The sequence below is a fragment of the Bos indicus x Bos taurus genome, chromosome 20 (genome assembly GCF_003369695.1).
Source record: "Bos indicus x Bos taurus breed Angus x Brahman F1 hybrid chromosome 20, Bos_hybrid_MaternalHap_v2.0, whole genome shotgun sequence".
In the NCBI taxonomy this organism is placed as follows: Eukaryota; Metazoa; Chordata; class Mammalia; order Artiodactyla; family Bovidae; genus Bos; species Bos indicus x Bos taurus.
This window is the reverse complement of record NC_040095.1, coordinates 21,212,283-21,227,679: the sequence shown is the minus strand read 5'-3', so window position 1 is coordinate 21,227,679 and position 15,397 is coordinate 21,212,283. Positions and strand designations below refer to the sequence as shown.

At 38.1% G+C, this 15,397-nt stretch overlaps 1 long non-coding RNA gene across 2 annotated transcripts in view; it reads left to right on the top strand.

The window, feature by feature from the left end:
- Window positions 1-3,593: 3,593 nt before the first annotated feature.
- LOC113879088 overlaps window positions 3,594-15,397 on the top strand; it is a 209,220-nt gene continuing 197,416 nt past the window's right edge. Inside the window, exon 1 of one of the 2 annotated variants that reach the window (XR_003507194.1) lies at window positions 3,594-3,827. This is a non-coding gene — a long non-coding RNA (uncharacterized LOC113879088). The remainder of the gene's footprint in view (window positions 3,828-15,397) is intronic. The other variant, XR_003507193.1, reaches the window with a different exon arrangement.

The following is a 15,397-nucleotide window of genomic DNA, read 5'->3' as shown; positions in this document are numbered from 1 at the left end:
AATATTCAGGACTGATTTCCTTGAGGATGGGCTAGTTGGATCTCCTTGCAGTCCAAGGGACTCTCAAGAGTCTTCTCTAACACCAAGTTCAAAAGCATCAGTTCCTTGGTGCTCAGCTTTCTTTATAGTTCAACTCTCGCATCCATACATGATTACTGGAAAAACCATAGCCTTGACTAGATAGACATTTGTTGGCAAAATAATGTCTCTGCTTTTTAATATGCTGTCTATGTTGGTCATAACCTTTCTCCCAAGGAGTAAGCGTCTTTTAATTTCATGGCTGCAGTCACCATCTGCAGTGATTTTGGAGTCCCCAAAATAAAAGTCTCTCACTTTTTCCACTGTTTCCCCATCTATTTCCCATGAAGTGATGGGACCAGATGCCATGATCTTCGTTTTCTGAATGTTGAGCTTTAAGCCAACTTTTTTACTCTCCTCTTTCACTTTCATCAAGAGCCTTTTTAGTTCCTCTTCACTGTCTGCCATAAGCGCGGTGTCATCTGCATATCTGAGGTTATTGATATTTCTCCCAGCAATCTTGATTCCAGCTTGTGCTTCCTCCAGCCCAGCATTTCTCATGATGTACTCTGTATATAAGTTAAATAAGCAGGGTGACAATATACAGCCTTGACGTACTCCTTTTCCTATTTGGAACCAGTCTGTTGGTCCATGTCCAGTTCTACCTTGCAAGGCTTTAAAAATCTCTTCCATGCATATGTTGATCATCACTAATATTAATTTCATTAATTTCCATGAATTTCCCCTCGTGGGGGAAATTTAAAAACAGGTGGCTATACATACCCTAATGGGAACTCCTATTGTGGTTTAGTTGCTAAGTTGTGTCTGACTCTTTTACGATCCCATGGACTGTAGCCTGCCAGGCTCCTCTGTCCATGGGATTTTCCAGGCAAGAATACTCGAGTGAGTTGCCTTTTCCTTCTCCAGGGGATCTTCCCAACCCAAGGATTGAACTCATGTCTCCTGAGTTGCAGGCAAATTCTTTACTGCTGGATCACTGGGGAAGCCCCTTCCAAATCTGATTGTATCTTGTCCCCTCAACTTCAACCAGGTCTAATTTTTCTCTGCACTCGTCCTTTTTCTCTACCTTTCACAAGAATCCATCTGCAGAAGAAAATATCCACAAATCTAATCCATCCCACTGAGAATTTGCTTTAGAAGCTGCAAAAAAAAAAAATAGTGTAGACAATTATCTCTGTTCACCAACTTGTTTCTTTCTTGTTTATGTGTGAAAGCAAAGTATACTTCACGAGCATACAATCTTAAACTAGTGAAATCTGTTTCCATCATGGGACCTTTTAGTCCCTGTTTTGCCCTTGTTAACATCTTCCTTCTTAATGCTTCCTCCTCTTCCCTCAAGTTGGATAAATTCAATCAAAGCCTGCTGTGACGGAAGAATCTGCCATGTACATCACCTCTGCATCAGAGAATGGCAACAGTTTAAAGTAGCTGGATATTTGTGCTGAATAACCCAGTGCACTTTTAGAGTTTGCAAATTGTTTTAGATTCTTGGACTTTAAGAAATTCTTATAGTCCTTTGAAGTAAGTATTCATAACCTCATTATGCAGATAAGTTAAAGCATGAACAATTCAGCGCACTCTTCCTAGTCACAAAGCTCATAGGTGGAAGAACCTAGGTTTGAGTATATGTCTTGCTAAAATTCTTTGTTAGAACATAAGTGCCTTTGAAAATACCTGAAGCCTTAGTCTAAGTTAGAACCGTCTTGATGTGAGAGAATTTCAGGCAGATCAGGTTTGGAGAAAAGGAAAAATAAAACCTTTCTGGAATCTATACTTGGATATATTGTATTTAATTTGATTGTTATAAATGTATCTTTACAAATATCCAAATATAATTATCTGATATAAGGTAATGAATAAAGGATTCAGATACTCCATGGATAAAAGGCTCTCTGTGGGTTGTCTGCTTGGAAAAGACTCCTCAAATCTGAGCTTTTAGCTTGCAAGTCATATTGAAGCTTACTATGTTTCTTAATGTACAAAAAATCTTTCTCCTAATCTAACCTTGTTTTTTCCTCTCCCTTTTTTCCCTCTACTGTTGCTATTTGTCTCCCTATCTACCTTTATTTTATTTTCAAAAACTCCTCATGCTTAGCTTTTCATGGAAATGATGAAAACCTCATTCGCTTGTTTTTTTCACTCTGCTGCTGCACAGCAGTTGCTACAGAAAATAATTCAGGAAATGTGTCCTTTTCAGCACTTGTAGTGTGAACTGAATGTTCGTGTTCCTCCAAAATTTTTATGTTGAAGCCCTAGACCCCAGTGTGGTATTTGGAGGTGAAGGCAATGGCACCCCACGCCAGTATTCTTGCCTGGAAAATCCCATGGACAGAGGAGCCTGGTAGGCTGCAGTCCATGGGGTCGCTAAGAGTTGAACCCAACTGAGCGGCTTCACTTTCACATTTCTCTTTCATGCATTGGAGAAGGAAATGGCAACCCACTCCAGTGTTCTTGCCTGGAGAATCCTAGGGATAGGGGAGCCTGGTGGGCTGCCATCTATGGGGTCACACAGAGTTGGACACGACTGAAAAGACTTAAAGCAGCAGCAATGAGAAATTTAGGAGGAGGCGATGGCACCCCACTCCAGTACTTTTGCTTGGAAAATCCCATGGATGGAGGAGCCTGGTAGGCTGCAGTCCATGGGGTCGCAAAGAGTCGGACACGACTGAGCGACTTCCCTTTCTTTAGGAGGGCACTGACTTCATGATGGAATGCGTGTTTGCTTAAGAAGAACAGCGACCAGAGCTTGTTTGCCCTCTGCCACGTGAGGACACAGTGAGAAGGTGGATCTCTGTACATCATCAGGTTCTGGACCCTCACCCAAACCACACTGGCCAGCACCTTGATCTTGGACCTCCAGGAGAAATAAATCTCCGTTGTTTAAGCTGTTCAGCTACGGTGTCCTGTGGCAGCAGCCCAAGGCAACTAACACAGTGTGGTTTGTAGTTTGTTCTGTGTGCATGTGTGACAACCCTAGTAAATACTTTTCAGAAATTCCTGTATTAAGTGACACTTTCTCTCCATATATCCTTACAGACTTCAACTCACCCAGGCTAAGTTTGCAATGGCACTTTGAACATTGTAGAACAGATTTCACATACTAAGATGCTGTTTATCAGATTATTATTCCAATCATAACAGTATTATTAAGGACTTTTAAAGTAATTCCTATGTCTCTTGATTTATGGTAACCATACCAAATAATCTCTATGTACACCATTTTATTTAAATGCCTTTGATAATTCTAAGGGGTTAATACTATTATATCTTGATTTTATAGATGATAAATCTGATTTGGAAAGAAGTTTCTTACTTATTTCATGTATAATATTCAGTGAATGTGAAAGGGACAGAGTGAAGGGACAAAGTAGGTGATTAAATAGTTAATCATACTACAAGACCGTCAGTAGAAAAAATATGGGAGACCCCTGTAAGTTAATGATTACTCAAGAAAGCAGGTTTGCTTAACCACAAAACCAAACAGGCTTGCTTAGCAACAAAACCATACTGCAGAAGCACGAGGCATGCCCCCGGACAACAAAACAATGGTGGCATGAGACTCACATCCTGCCCAACGAACCCAGTGAGTTAATGATCCCTAGGCCATGCTCTCTGCACGTATAAAAAATAGTCATTTGTGTACCTAGCTTGACTATTTAGGAATAAGAAAACTCCTCTGCTCAACCTGGAGGAAGAGCTGAGGAGAGAAGCATGACATTGACTCAAGAAACACAAAGAAGTTCTTCTCCTCCTCCCCGCTTGTCCTTTGATTTTAAAACCGTAGCCTGGTAAGTTCTTGGAGCACAGCATCTCTCACCCTCCAGCTTGTAAGCCTCAAAAGCCTCCTATTCTAATTAATCACTTTTTATCTATCACTTTGCCTCTCACTGAATTCTTTTCTGCACTGAGACATGAAGGACTATGGTACTGGAACTCTCCAGAGCCCCTCTAAACAACACCAATGGTTTCAGATGCAGGATTTGAAATAATCAGACGCCACTGGAAAGTTTGTTAGTTCACTTATAGATAACCAGTGGTGTGGAACTTAGCAACTTACCCCTAGAAAATAGCATCCTCAAGAATTAATTTATTACCGTAAAAGATCCTAGTATCCAGCCTGAACTAGGAAATATTTCTTTAAGTCTGTGTCACTTTAACATGCTGCATTTCAGTTATGTTTTCTACTAAATTGCCCCAAACATGATTTAGATAGTTGAAGATTTTATGTTGAGTCCATAAACCAAAGCAAAGCCTAGCAGTAGCCTCAATGATAATCATAGGGACAGGAACATTTGCAGTGGAAAATCTAGAATTATCATGTGGGCCCTGAGAGGAGGAGAGCTTGATTTGCTTACCTGAGGTTGGTTCTCACACTAGAAAAGGAAGTCTTACCTGCTCAGGCGTTTGGCAGAAAGCCCAATGAAACTGCTTTTGTTTTGGTGAGAGCAACTGATCTGTGAGGAATGTTTGAATACAGAAGAGATAAATAGGACATTTTCCAAGGTCCAGGGAGCTGTAGGAACCCACAAGGACAGAATTTTTGGAATAAGTATGCAGAGCCTATGCGGTTGAATACTTGGTGTGGATGACTGAAATTTAATTTATAGGCTCTTTCAGGTTCTAAATGGAATCATTGAATACTATTTTTTTCAAGATTGGGATGAGGATATAAAAATATATTGAACTGGACACTGTTTACTATTCTTTCTTTGTGTTATCTCTAATGCTGCAATGCTAAAATAAAATAGTAAGAAAAAGTAATAATAGCTTCTAGGTAATGAATATCTCTACTAGATTAGGCATAGATTTAGACTTTTTATATTTTATCTAATGCACTCCTTACAGAAACCCAGATTTCTATGCTCATTTTATTTATCCAAGAAGTAGCATAGGCTCGGAGAGGACAATTTCTAAAGATCACAGAATTATAGACCATAGAGTTGAGATTTGGACTTGCATTTGCTTGCTCTTAAGCCAATCCAAGGACAGAAACATTTGGTGGTAACTAATATATTATATTCCCTATTTCTGCATAGAGTTCAACCCCTGTAGACATAATGGTTTTCTCAATGGACCAATTAACTTCCTTTATTGGAGTCAATTTTCTGATTTGCTTTAGTCCTAGGAGTAATCTATGGGTCACTTTTATCACCTATTGTAATCATAGCACTTTTACCACCGTTTTGCCATAAGTCTGGGAGATCATATGTGCCTGTCTGCTAAGTTGCTTCAGTCGCGTCCAACTCTTAGTGACCCCATAGACTGTAGCCTACCAGGCTCCCCTGTCCATGGGATTCTCCAGGCAAGAATACGGAACTGGGTTGCCGTACACTCCTCCAGGGGATCTTCCTGACCCAGGGATTGAACCTGTGTCTTTTATGTCTCCTGCATCTGTGGGTGGATTCTTTATCATTAACACCACCTGGGAAACCCCTGGAAGGTAATATACCTCCCTTATTCAAACTTTAACTGGTTATAATGTTTTCATTCGCAAGACAGAATTTATGTTCATTATCAGTCCAAATATCTGATTGCAAGTATGCAAATGAACAATTTTATAAATGTGTTTCTATTCCATCATGTTCTTGTGAGCTAGGTTCTGTGTTTGGTGGTTGAGAAATACTTAAATTTATTTTCAGAACATCTCAAAGATCAAAATGAATGTCAAATTTCTCTTTATTGCATGAACTCTTTTTTAAAAATTTTTAATTGGAGGATAATTGCTTTACAATGTTATATTTGTTTCTGCAGTACAACAATGCGAATCAGTCATAACTGTATAAATATATCTCCTCCCTCTTGAGCCTCCCTCCCACCCCTCTCAGTTATCAAAGAGTGCCAAGCTGGGCTCCCTGTGTTATACCGCAGCTTCCCACTAGCTATCTGTTTTATACGCAGTAATGTATGTATGTCTGTGCTACTTTCTCAATTCGTCCCACCTCTCCTTCCCCCAATGTGTCCATACGTCTGTTCTCTATGTCTGCATCTCCGTGCATGAACTCTTTAAATCATATTTGATCAAAGCTCTTATATTTTAGGTTTTGGTGTCTGATTTCATTTACATACAATTTGACACTGCTTCAAACTCACTTAAATATATGTACATTGAAGTGAAACCACTGGTATTTGTGAGAAGTGCTTTGTTGGGTTAGCCTATTCAAAACCGCTCAGCCCTGAGAGATAGAATTTCAGTCTAAGTAAGTTAGCTCCACTCGATTTATGAGTCCCAAATCCTAGTCTTTGGCAAAATTCCCTTGGATGGGAACTCAATACCAACTCTTGCCCATAAAGCAGATAAATGAGGCTTCTGTTTGGAATATAGAATATATCTAAAGTAATGCTCCTTAAACATTTTCATCTTTGGGGTTGTGGTCCAGGGTTTGTGGTTACTGCTAAAAACACTGCCATTAAACCTTCTGGAGCAGCAGACACAAGAATGTGTCCTTTTCCCATCTTTTTATGGACCAAAAGTAATTTCACCTGGTGTTTAAAAAAGCAGCAATATTCCAATCAAGTAAAGGAGAACACAGAGTAATATCTACTGTTGATTGGTGAATCCTAGAATCAGATCTGATGTTTGCCTTCATATCCACCAGTTAAAGAAACTAAGGATGTTGCAAAATGCAGAAGAATATTTAAGAGAAAATTGATATGCCCTAATCTAAAGTAATCCATGTTTACTACTTTTTGTTAATAATCAGTATCTGAAGAAGGAGACATAACTGCTTATTTGTGATGGAAGGCCTTTACCAGACCTGCCCATGAAAAACTCCTTTGGTAAACATAAATAGAGCATTCTTGGGTCCTGAGGTATAGGTAACAGGAGATTGGCTGGTGCTGGCATGGCAAATGTTTTAAGCCTTGGAGCCTGGGTATGCAGCCTGGGTAGCATGCTACGTAGTAAATCTAATGCCTTTTAAGTTATTTCTGGATGTTGATATAAAGGAGAACAATGCTGTACTCATCTGACCTTGAGGACAGCCTCCTTCCACGATGGCAAGACCACTGGTATCAGAGTGTTCCCATGAGAACACAAAGGAAGCAGTGGGGCTCATACCTACTTACTTCAGTCTTTGCCTTCTGTTCATTCTTTGTACTCCTTATTAGCTACTTTTGGAGTAAACAAAAGTAAAACAATATTGAATTGAGTCCAAGTCATCATTCTTACCCACCACCAAATCATAAGCAGACTTTGAAATGTGACCAACTTTCCTTATAATGTACAGATTGTTGCATGAGCTAACAAATGTCTTGAAGCCCAAATGATTTAACTTTTAAGAAAAAGATAAATTTATAAATATGATGATATAAAAAGAAAGAAGCATGTATTCTTTAGGAAAGAAATAAAATGTTTGCTCCCTAACTCTGAAATCCAGATATTCTGTTATACACTGCTTTAATTTATCCAACTTTAGGGTGCATATAATGTGGACAAGTAGTAGGAAAAAGATTTTAAAGCTTGATAATTTCTACATGAAATACATTGTACAAATAAGAACAATAAAAGTAAAAGCTATGAGTAAATGTAGTATAAATTTAGGAGCATTTTTTTTCAAGCCCATGGAGAATTACTTGAGAAATGTACAAGTAGCTCTTAAAAGGTGGAAAGTGTGTAGGAAAATATTATTTTTCACAATAACAAAATCTATGTTTTTATATGGCTTTGAGGTGGCCAAGGTGCTGAAAATAAGAGTTTCCAAAAATATCTTGGCTATTCTTTTGTCCCAGCTGAATTCCAGTTGACAATTTACCTATAAAACCATTATCCACTATAGCAGGCTGTTCCAACTGTCTTCTTCTGGGTATATTTTTCATTTACCTGAGGCTTCAATATCATATCATATAATTGTATTAATTAGGATCCTCATGGTTGCAAGAGACAGCAACTTAATTCATATTGTGTGAAGCCAAAAGATATATGTATTTGAAACCAAATATGTATTTGAAAAGTCAATAGCTCCAGCTGCTCAAACACTTCATGTTTGTGGACTACTTGCTGGAATGGGGAAAGGATATGTTTGTTACTGGCTATTATTTATGTTGTAGAATGGGGTTTAGAGTCAAGCAGACATGGGTTCAAATCCCAATTCTCTCACATAGTACCTTTGGGATCTTGGTACATAACTAAACTCTGAGCTTCTGTTTTTTTTTTTTTTTTTTTTTTTCATGTATGAAATTGATTTAAAGTAGCTCAGTCGTGTCCAATTCTTTGCGACCCCATGGACTGTAGCCTAACAGGCTCCTCCATTCATGGGATTTTCCAGGCAAGAATACTGGAGTGGGTTGCCATTTCCTTCTCCAGGAGATCTTCCCAAGCAGAACAATTTTATGAGAGGAGAGAAAAAACCTACTTTCTCTTTTGAAAGTGAAAGTGTTAGTCACTCAGTCATCTCCAGCTCTTTGCAACCCCATGGACTGTATCCCACCAGGCTTCTCTGTCAATGGGATTCTCCAGGCAAGAATACTGGAGCAGGTAGCCATGCCCTCCTACAGGGGATCTTCCCTACCCAAGGATCGAACCTGGGTCTTCTGCATTGCAGGCAGATTCTCTACTGTCTAAGCCACCAGGGAAGACCCCTTCTCTTTTGGGGACCCTATAAGCTTCTGGAAAAGGCCAGGGCAGATAGAAGAGCTTGTGTGGAAGCCATCTGAGCAGTATACTGGGTAAGGCACAGAAGTATTCCAGAGCATCTTGCTCTGTGTGTTGGAGAATCTTCAAATCACCTGATGTCAAAAATATAGCAGGAATGAAGAAAATGGAGCAATGCTAATTAAGGATGTAAGTAGAAAATACTTCTGCTCTCATCTACTGAAATTAAGAGTAACATCAGTTCTGCTTTGTGACAGCTCGGTAAGTCCTGCTGTCTCTTAATCCATAGTCAGTGGTAAAATAATTCTTATATCACAAGCACTATGAGTATATATCAAAACATGTTTAGAGACACTTAAAGATTTCAACTGAATTTTTAAAATTTGGACAGGTATTTTCAAGTTTGTGAGTTACTGAAAGAGGATGGTGAATTTAAAGTTAAAATATACACACATGAGGTAAATAATACCATGATCATAGGCCACAGATTTAGATCTATGTCATGGAAATTGGACATGTAGAATTTATTTAGGAACTCTCAAAGCCTGAAGCAGAGACATATACAAGGCCCAGGTCTATAGGAAGAAAAGGAACAAAGAGGATTCTTGAGTCTGATCATATACCAAGGAAAGTTCTTAGTTCAACTTTTCAGGACATGATCTTACTCAGGGTCACTCAAGAAGAAAATTGCGTATATACATGGAACTTTTTCCCTCTAGTGAAAATCTAAAAGCAATTCACCTTTCACAGTATGCAAAAGCAAGAGAGTATATTACGCGAGAAAATGTTATATTGCTTCAGGGAAATGCAGCTCTTGACACATAGCCAATATGTGTTTTAATTTTATTTTCTAATTGATAGCTGTTTTGTTTCCTAGTAGTCTGATGAATTAAAAGCTATTAACTGCTTTTCTTATTAAATTTTAAAATTTTTCTTATTTTAATATTGTCTGTTGCAAAGTCAGGTCCAGATTAATAAACAAAATACAGTATAAGAAGAAAAATCAACAACAAAAGGGCTTACTGGTAAAGCATTCAGGTTCTTCAGGCTTTGAGGAAATGTTGGATCCATCACTTATTTGTCTTTGGTCTTGTCATTTATGAGGTTGACTAATTCATTTTAATGATTTCAGTAGTTAAGTCCACGCAAAGGAAGAAAGGCATGCTTTTCAGAGATGCTACTTCTCTATCTCAGTTGTCTATTGCTCTGTAAAAAAAAAAAAAAAAGCCATGGTGGCTCAGATGGTAAAGAACATGCCAATGCAGGAGACATAAGAGACACGGATTCGATCCCCGGGTCAGGAAGATCCCCTGGAGAAGGGAATGGCAACCCACTCTGGTGGGCTATAGACCATGGAGTCGCAGAGGCGGACATGACTAAGTGACTAACACTTCATTTCACTTTAAACTCAGTGGCTTAAAACGATGACAGGTCTTGTTTGGAACTGCTCAGGTTACTGCAATCAGACAGCAGCTAAGCCTGGAATGTCTGTGTGGTTCCTCCCATGTCTGATGAGTGGCAGGGAGGGACATCTGAATGGCGAGGACCTCTCTTTCTCCACATGGACTCGCCATGTGACTAGATTAGGCTCCTGTGCATGATGGTCAGACTTGTCACAAACTATCCCAGATTCTAGAGGAGGTGAAATACATTCCATCTCTCAGTGCGAGGGGTGCCAGGAATGTGTGGCCGTCACATCTACCCTTAGATGTTTGTAATCAAGATGGTGTCTTTTACCTCTTCTTTTTTTTTTCCTTTATTTTCCTCAAAGCATGTCATTTATACTCTGTCTTCAATGAATACAGAGATTTCAGAGAGAGTCGCCTTTTTCCTTGGAGCATGCCAGAAATTTGGCATTTCTAGAGGGCCTCTGGGAGGCCATAAGCCTGATTTCAACCCTGAGCTGAGGGTCGGCAAATGAAGGTCAGCAAATCAAGGGATGGTCCAACCTGTGAGATTGCTTGAAGGTGGTGAGGGCAAGCTGGTGCAAAAGAGCCCCACGTTTGGGCAGGATCCAGTCTAAGGATCCAGCCTTTGTCACTCTGGGCCCACTCTTAGCTGGGCCCTGCCAAGTCCACGATGAAGATGTCTAGCAAACAGGCACAGTGTTTACTGCCGACTCTGCTTGTCAGGACAAGGCAACAGGCAGTTCTGTTCTTCCCTCCCCACACCCACAGTGCAACACATCCCTGGATAATGATAGGCTTCATCTTTATTAAGTAAATCACATTGGCATTACAGCCCCACCATAAACTCCTTGACCTTGCCAAATTGGCAAAAGCCAAGCATTATGAGTACTTATTTATGAAGTTTCAACCATTTGCTTAGGGTATTTATTAAATGGCCATATCTGTAGATATACCCTGATCTTAACCATTGCATAATAAATAATGTGAATTTTCAAAGAGCATCATTGATTTTTTTCTTTTGCCACAGATATGTGGTAACGCTTTCCTTTTTTGTTCTAAGAAGCCAGACAAATAGAAATCTTGGAAATTATGGGTCCAATTAGTCTTCTTGGTAAAAAGCCCATATTGTTTGTAAAATATTGGACCTCCCCCATTATCCAACAATAAGGTTCTAGATTTGGAGTGGCCTTATGACTGTAAAATGCTTATGGAGCATTTTAGTCATTGTTTTGAACAATTTTTAGCCTCATAAGCTTAAGTAAAACCAGTTGTAGTAGAAATTAGGTAATAAAAGGTAATGGAGGGGTTAGGAGGACCTTTCCATATTCTATTGATTAAGTGAATGACCACAGTTTAGGGATCTTTCTGATGCTCCAAAGAAGAGAAAAATAAGGTGGGAGGAATAAACAAATTTCTTCCCTTGTAGTAGAGACAGTAAGTTCCAGCAGAAATAGCCTAAACACAATCACATCCAAGTCCATACCCAATGGTGAAATTAAGGGCAGAGTTTTGGTTGCATAATGTTGTTGACTATTATTTGGTATTGGATTAATAACAATGGAGAATGATAAATACCAAAATGAGTGGTAAGTTTTGATAGAAGCCCTTTAACAAAATATGAGTAGAAGGTGAAGGGGATAGATAGACATGTTAGTTTAAAAAAACTCTCATTCTCTTTCTTCATCTCATCAAAATGTCTTTGTGGCTTTATGAAGTAAATATTTTGTATTTAGAAATTCAGGAATAAGTACCAAGGCCTCATGTAGATGTAGAAATTTTGGAAGAATGAAAGTAGGAATCAAAAAGAAATAAAGCATATTTATTTTTATTTTTTAAAGTTTATTGAAGTATAGTTGATTTACAATGTTGTAGTAATTTCTTCTGTGTTGCAAAGAGATTCATTATACATATATGTTTTTCATATTCTTTTCCCTTATGATTTATCTAAGGATACTGACTGAGTATAGTTCCCTTTGCTTTATAGAGGATCTTGTTGTTTATCCATTCTATATATAATATTTTGCCTTTGCAAATTCCAAACTTCCACTCTTTCCCTCCCTGTCCCCTCTTTGGCAAATAAAAATCTGTTCTTTATGAGTCTGTCTTTTTTCTGTAGATATGTTGATTTGTACTGTATTTTAGATTTCATGTAAAAGTGATGTTATATAGTATTTTTCTTTCTGACTTATTTTGCTTAGTATGATTATCTCTAGGCCCATCCATGTTGCTGCAAATGGCATTATTTCATTCTTTTCGATGACTGAGTAATATTCCGTTTCTTATATGTACCATGTCTTTATCCATTCTTCTGTTAAAGGCTATTTTATAAACAAGAGCCTTATTGGGCTTCTTTGACTTTAGCACCCTTGATGATTGTGGCATCTCCTTGCTTTATTCTTCTTATGTTAGTTACTTAGTCGTGTCTGACTGTTTGCAACCCCATGGACAGTAGCCCGCTAGACTCCTCTGTCCATGTGATTTTCCAGGCAAGAATACTGGAGTGGGTTGCCATTCCCTTTTCCAGGGGATCTTCCCGACCCAGGGATCGAACCTCCAGTCTTCCCACATTGCAGGCGTATTCTTTACCATTTGAGCCACTAAGGAAGCTCTATTCTTCTTCTTCTTGTCTTTATATTTTTAACAGAATTTTCCTGTTTTTCTCACTTGTAATTATATATGCATGTATTCATGATGGCCTTTAGTCCTTTTTCTGACTGCATTGTAAGCACTTAAAAAGCAGCAAATACACATCTTCTAGTCCCACTGTAATTTTTCTCCTGCCTGACACAGTGCTCTGAGTTCCTTGGGATTTAGTACAAACTCTTAATTGAAACAGAAGTTGCCATATTCTAAATTAACACCAAGGGTGTGAGCTTATTACTGTTTCATGATGACTACCAAAGGGAAGACAATTACTGGCATCTTATGTGCCACAGGTTATACGTGTGATAACTAAGCAAGGAAATAGATCTGCTTTTGAGCTCAGGTTTCGGTGGAAACTAACTAACTAACTATGGGCATAATTACTTTAGGCCAGGCATCATCACATCACCACTAACACAAGGATAATAAAGTATCTATAAGAGTTGGTGATGGACAGGGAGGCCTGGCATGCTGCAGTCTATGGGGTCACAGAGAGTCAGACATGACTGGGTGACTGAACTGAACTGATCCCATTATGGGGTTACAAGAATTAATTGGAATATTGTGTGTAAGGCATTTAAAGTATCTGACATATATTAATAGTTAGATTCAATAAATGTTATCATCATCATGATTGTACTGTGCCCATACTTTTTTAAGTGCTTCAGTTCTTGAAATTTATAATACTGATGTTAGCCTATTTTTATTTTTTATATTTCTGCTAGTATGATCCTGGACCAAGTAAAAACTTCAAAGAATTTCCCTATTTTGAAGAATTCTCTCATTTTACTTATAGTCATTGGTATGAAGGCTTTTATGAAGCTTAAATTGTGTGCCTGCTCCATCTTTCACATTAAACATATCACCATTTGAAGACACCAACTCTCACAGATTTCAATTTGTAAATAATTGTTTTACTCTCTCTAGTGCACTTTTATCACAGTATCTGCTTGAAATTTTATCAGACTGGATGACATTTCTACTGCCCATTATCCTTTTTTAGGGTTGTTCTTAACCATGCCCAAGCCCCAGGGTCATTTGGTGGTGACATGTTATAAATAATATTATTACCATAATTAAAGGTTGGATCAGAGTAGCTTGGGAGGGAAATGTGCTAACCTTTGGCTTGCAATCAAGCCTGGGTCACTGAGGTCATTAACGCAGTTTACTATAGCTGACCAAATACATTTCTTTGAATAGGTGGTAGTTTTCAGAGTAGACATACCTGACACTTAACTGGTGTGATTTGATCTTATTCCAAGTAAATTGGAATATCAAAAATATGATGGGTGATGGTTTACTGTGCCCTTCTATTGTATTTTTATGCAGATGCTTCAAACTTCCAAACCAAATCTTGTCAGTATGTAATGTAAAATGTTTACTTATTGAAGATGTAACAAAATATGATCATAATGAAATTTATTGTTTAGTTACTTGGCAACATATTATCTTGTGCCATCAGTGGATAAGATGATGACCATGAATCTGACTATCTTTCTAGCATTTCTCTCTCTTGCCTCAGTAGCAGCTAATTTGCTATAGCTCAGGATGAAACAATTAGAGCCAGAATGATCTAGGGGTTGGATATGAATGCTGGTCTCTGTAATTTTGCAGAATTCTCCAGGGAAATCTGGGACCCTACCACTGTCCTTCCCTGCTCCCTCTGGAAACTACAGAGGAGCTCTCTCTCTTTCTTCTCTTCTTTTGTGTTAGGTATCTTCTCGATAGGAATAGAGATCATCGCCTTAAAAAAATAGGAAGCTTAAAATAAAAAGTGCTCTTACACTCCTAAAGCCTAATTGCAAAATTTTCATTCACTTTGCATTTTATATCTTTCTTCTTTTATTTTCCTACTGATTCAAAGTTAAAAAGAATAGAATCCTGTAATGAGCACTCGTTTGCATACAGAATGAATCAAAGTTTGTTTTTGCATTCTCTGAGTAACATATTTGAAATGGCCAAGATAGAGGAATATTTGCCAGGCTCTGAAAGAATTTCAGTGGCAGAGCACGTGTTTACAGTGGCAACATAATCGAGAGCCTGTCTGAGGCCCTCCTGGGAATCATCATGTTCAGAGCTGCTTTTGGCAGCCTGACCTCACTGGCTAGGTTTGACCATCTTTAAATAAGGGCATTGGAGATTTCATTTGTTCAAGTAAAGAAATATTCTTAAAATAAAAGTGTATATACATGTATGGAGAATATATCATGTATTTATTCAATTTTAGGTGAGCTGGGGAGGCCTGGCATGCTGTGACTCATGGGGTCGCAAAGAGTCAGACACGACTGAGCGACTGAACTGAACTGAACTGGTATATATATATATTCTCATAACAGTTAATGTTCCTTCACTGACAGTTTATAATGCAATATTATACTGTACATTGTGGATATTATAGATAGCATAAAATTTAACCATTAATAATAAAACATCTATGGTATTAATTTATTCTTGGCTTCCCCACTTAGATCATCAACATTTATAAGAACTGCACACAATACTTCTGTTATAGGTTTAAGGTAGAACTGTAATGATTTCAATACTTACTTATCAAAGAAATTGAAAATTCCCATGTAATTCCTTCCTATTCAGATCTGGATTTGAATGAAAGGAACAAAAAAAGATATAATTCAGAGCTTTGAAAATAATTTTAGAAGATTATTAAAGCAAAGTATTATAATGTCATTGATCAAAAAATTGTTAACTTGTTACACAA